The sequence below is a fragment of the Erithacus rubecula genome (assembly GCF_903797595.1).
Source record: "Erithacus rubecula genome assembly, chromosome: 1".
Taxonomy (NCBI): Eukaryota; Metazoa; Chordata; class Aves; order Passeriformes; family Muscicapidae; genus Erithacus; species Erithacus rubecula.
The window spans coordinates 41,428,433-41,433,664 of record NC_136658.1 but is presented as its reverse complement, the minus strand read 5'-3'; the positions used below and the strand labels follow the sequence as shown (position 1 = coordinate 41,433,664).

The 5,232-nt window shown below is 40.2% G+C and overlaps 1 long non-coding RNA gene across 1 annotated transcript; it reads right to left on the bottom strand.

Moving 5' to 3' along the window:
- Window positions 1-1,722: 1,722 nt before the first annotated feature.
- Window positions 1,723-3,267, bottom strand: LOC306810186. Its single transcript, XR_013776407.1, has 3 exons — window positions 3,141-3,267; window positions 1,987-2,085; window positions 1,723-1,853 (listed from the first exon to the last, which is right to left on the bottom strand). It is a non-coding gene; the product is annotated as an uncharacterized lncRNA (long non-coding RNA).
- Window positions 3,268-5,232: the final 1,965 nt, after the last annotated feature.

Sequence of the window (5,232 nt, the reverse complement as noted above, 5' to 3'; positions counted from 1 at the left end):
AAAAAAAAAAAAAAAATTAAAAATTGAACGAATGATCATGTGTCATTGAGTAAGAAAGATTGGGAGGAAATTCATTTCATGATGATTCTATTCTGTAGCTGCCTTTTAGTCTTTCCTGAACATCTATCTGAAATGCTCAGCACTGTTCTCAGCAATAGCCTAGATGCTGCATATGTGAGGGTTGTTTTTCTGTTCTTAATTGAGCAGAAAGTATGGTGCATCTCTGATTTGTTAGTCACATTACTGGGGAGCAGGATCTTGGGAGACATTTCTGAGGACAGCAAGTGGGATAAACCCAGACAGAACTGACATAAAACATGAAATGTAAAACACAAAACTTCTGTGGATGGAACAGAACCATTTGTGCTCTTGTACTACACACAGTGTTTGCCAAGATTTTTGCCCAAGGAACACTGAGAACTGTGGGAAAACGTGGGGACCCCAAATCCACAGTGATAAGAGCAGCAATTCCCTTATTTGTTCCTGTGATAAGGGTTCACATCATTTGCTCCTCAGAACTCCTTTGCCACTTTTTCTACATTAAAATATCTTTGATGGGCATTGCTTGCAATAAGAAGGAAATTGTTTCTTTGCTTTCAGAGATGTTCCAAAACCACAGAGGAGTTGCAATGAAGGCTTTAGGGACCTGTGGTTAGGCCGTGTCCAATGGTTGTTTCATGCTGTATTGATCCTGGCACTGCTCTTCTCAGCTTAGAAAACAGTAGATTTCCTATTTTTCAGCCTCATTTTGCCATGACCCTCCTGAGGAAAGCTGAGTGGAAGGCACAGAAGTGGGAGTGTCAATGGAAAGTGCTCATTTGTGAGGGTAGCTGGGCAGCATCCAAATGAACAATATTTTATGATATTTTATGATATTTTATGATATTTTATATTTTATTTAAAGTATTAAATAATATTTTAAATAAAAATAGTCAATATTTTATGAAAAAAGCCTTACAGAAGTCTAACCACCTCTTCTTTCTATCCAGGCTGGTGCTGTCCTTTTCCTTACCACAGCTCAGTCATTAATACTCATCTTGCTTCAAGCACCATTCACTTTCTTCCTACTTGTTTTTCTTCAAGCTTCATTTACATTCTTCCTGGCATCCCCAGCAGGCAGCTGGCCTGTCTGCTTCCATCCTCTTTTTCAGTGTCCCTGCTAAGTCTCCCCAGGAGTTTCCAGGCCCTGTATCTGATCCCAAGTCCCTGTAATGGGAATGGGAGAGCTTTGTGGGCTGGATGTGTGATATGTCCATCAGTGATCTCACACACACTTCAGTGGTAATCTTTCCATTCTGCAGAGCCTAGGACACACTTCAGATTTGAGCTGTAGAGGAATGAGGTCTGTGGTTCCAAGACAGTGGGGTCAGGATGTGGGGAATACAATTCATGTAAATGGCATATATGCACCCAAGAGAATTTCCACAGCTGAACAATGCATACATGGTATTTTATATATGGTTTGGTGTAGGTGAAAAATGCCCTCAAGTTCAAGAAGAAGCACTGAGAGAGTTCAATTTCAGATTCCCATGGTGTCTGGCTGAAATATATTCTTAGCTTCTTGTTGGGTATGAATGCCAGCTGCCTGGGGGGCTGCTGAGCCTCCAGTGCTGCTCTTGCACTTTTAATTACCATTGCCACCATGGAAAAACTGTTTGGCATTTTACTGCATAAGTGACTAAGGACTCCAAGAATGTTCACACATTTATTCTTCAAATCTAGCAGCTTTCTTTATTGTGTGAAAACTAAGTTATTTCTCCTATTTTTTAGCTCTTTGCAAATGTATCCTGGAGATCTATTCTGGCCTGGACTTTCTTCCCTCAGTGATCCTCTCTGGCTTCTGAGTCATTGCCCTGCAACAATATCAAGATTCCAAATGAGCAAATGAACACAATTCTCACCACCATATTCTGGTTTCTCCATCTTTGGTCTGCTCATCCCTCATATCCTACACATAAGGCAGATTTCTCAGCATCTTCAACTTACTTCCTTTATGGATGGTATTTCTCAGGTTGTCAGTTCCACATCATCTCCAAATCTGCACATCTTGTTCTACATTTCCTTCTGTAAGATAACTGCTATCTCCTATATATAGCAGAAACAGAACAGGCTCAACATATTGCCACTTGTCACTCTTATCCCACTGTCTCTCTCTACCCCTCTGTCCCATTTGCCATCTCTAGTTTCTGTTAGCAAACCTACTGAGCTTTTCATCACCAGTGTTCCTTTGTTAACCTTACAGATTACTCTCTCTCAGTGGGCACTGAAAGCTATCCAGAAGTTCCTGTGAAGGATGCCCACACATTCACCCTGTTTCATCCCATTTTCTTCACTTGGGCAAGATAAGCCAACATGGCCAAGTTTGAACTTTTTTTCTGCCTGTGCTGAGAGTCTCTAACTAAATTGTGCCTGTCCAAGTGTTCAGTAGTTGTCCCTCACCAGCTTTGCTGAGTTTCAGAGCAAAAGCCAGAAAAAGGTTCTGTAGTTATAATTTCATTTGATTTTTTTTTTTTAAATTTTAGAAACCAAAGTAGATATCTGTTCTCTAAGTGCAACAGGCTCAATCTTCAGCTGGCATCAGATCAATAGAGCTACACAGTTTTTAGCCCAGTAGAAGTTTTCTGTGTCTTCGGCTTCTAATACACCTATCACTGCATAATCTGAGATCTGTGAGCAGTCCATGCACTTTAACAGGTACCACTTGTTACTGAGCATACACAGGCTCACTGCTGAGCTGAAACCCAGCATGCACCAGCACTGGTTCTGTGAAGGTGGTTTAAGTTAACACCTTTTTTATCTTACAGACAGGAAGGGCTAAGAGCATGCACTCACACATTTGTGAAGCCTCATCATATGAATGGCAATTTATTAAATGGCAGGACTCAATCACTTTCAGTTAGTGCCTGTATTTTATAAGCAAACTTATTCTGTCTCTTCTATCTCCATTGGGAAGTTTAAGGTCTGTACCAAAGTGCCCTCTTGGAGCTTTGTTTGACGCTTGCTGTGTTTCTGATCCTTCTGTCTTCATAGACTTTTACTACCACAGGCTTCTTGAGGCACACATAGCAGACAGCATAAATCTTCTGTTCTGCTTTGGTTTAAATATACCTCTCATCTGCTTCCTTAGCAAAACCTTTTACCTTTGGGTACTGGAAGATACAAATGAACACCCCTCTCTGAAGTGTCAATGTCTATGCTTGGCTATGCTGCCAAGATGATAGGAACAGGACAGGTTTGTTTCCTTTTCTGTCTGCAAATGTCAGAGATTCCACAGGCAATTGTCTATAATGGAATTACAGAACACATCCACTGTGTGTCAATAAACACATTTACTTAGATTACATGTTTTTGCTTATTGTAGGTGAGCACTTGCTTCCTCCTAGCAAGAGAGAACAGGATAGCACAGGAACCCTCCTTCTCTGCACCTGCTCCCCCAACAGGTCTGGAGGAAACTCCTTGGGAAATATTTTGAGTGAACACATTTTGGATGCCCAGAGAATGTAATAGAAACAGGATCTTTATGACAGAGAGGCAAGTCAGACCATACCCCAAGACAGAGTGAGGTAGGCTTGCATTTTTTTGGCCTCTCCAAGTCTGACCTAACTGGAGACAAACTTGGTTGTGTGAGACCTGTCCACTCAGAGCAGAGCCTGAGCACCACCTCCAGATAGAGCAGAGGGACAAATGGTTGAACAAGCACCAGCTCTGCTCAGATCTGTATTTCCAGCTTAAGCTGTGAACCACTTACTGTGTTCCCTGCTACAGGATTTTCACTTTCTTTGTTCTGGGAGTAATGTTAACTCACCTGGTAATACTCTTGTCAATGTTCTGATAGTAATTTTACCAGAAACCTTTTGCCCTTGTTCCTAGTCACCAGCTGGAAGAAAATAAATTATTAGATTTCAGAGGTTTGATGGGATTTACTAGGAAATAAAATCATGTCAGGAGACCATGCTATCTGAAGAATTTCTGGGATCTTCCCCTACACATGTACAGATGTGATCTCAATTATCTACATTTAAAGCAACTTCTGGAGGCTCTATGTTAACTCAACGTCCTCTACCTGTTTTCTTAGTTGTCTGAATCAGTGTCCATATTTGTGGAGCCGGAAATATTTTTACCACTTTTGTTTTCACTTCTGAATATAATTTGGAAGTTATTTCCAAATGTTTGTTTTATAAGCTGTTCTTATACTCTTATCTCAAAACATATCCTGTTTCATGCACTGTTGTTTATAACCTCTTTGGGAGCTGGAATTTCAATATATTTGCTGACCAAAATGCATTTCTTTTGGATGGTAAAATACATATTGTTTTATGATTCTAGGATTACTGACATCTGTTGGGCTCTAAGCAACTTAGCAAGATCAAAGGAAGAATCAGATTCTTACTTGCACAACAAGAATAGCCAGAGCTATAACAGTTAATGCTAACAACATTAGCAGGGAGTGTCTTAAATGTCATGTCTTAAAACAATCTAGCTTTCAGAGATTAGAATGATATCAAAAATGTGAGCTGTATAATCTGCCCACTGATAGCACTGATGTCTGAATAACATCTTCCCAGCTTCTTTTAGGATCCAGCTACCTCTCTGGAGAAAACAATATCTGCAAAACACTGAAGCAGTGTGAGCAACTTCTGCTCTTTGTTGCAATTGGCCCTCTGCTCTGCACTTGGCTGGATATCCACTAAGTGGAAAAATAGGGGGCAGGAAAAATTCCCAAGCAGACTTTCAGACTGAGGTAGAGTCTGTGTGTGACTCTGTATTTCACCTGTAAGATCATTTTGCAAGGATGTCTGTGGTTAATATGCCCTATGGTAGCAAAGAGAGTTTATTTCTGATTTGGAAGGAGCCCTTTGAACTGCCAATTGATAATGCAGAGGAAATGTTATAGACAGTTAGTTAACATCCTTCAACCTTCGTTTCAACGCAGGGGAACATATCAGTGTTTGATCAGCCAAAAATTACACACCCTGAACTCACATTCTGCTTTGATCTTGCTTTGATCATGCACTTCCCAGGATAGAAGAACTTGCTTGCATTTAGGGTTTGACTGCAGAACAAGCAAGCAGACAAAATGAACAGGGGGCAGACAACCTATTGCATTGATTCTAATTAGTAGTTCAGTTCAGATAAATATAAATAGGTGTAAGTGAAAATAAACATATATAATTTGAAAGACCATGGACATGAAAAAAGGGATAGTTTCTAATATTTCTGAAATCTAGTGTT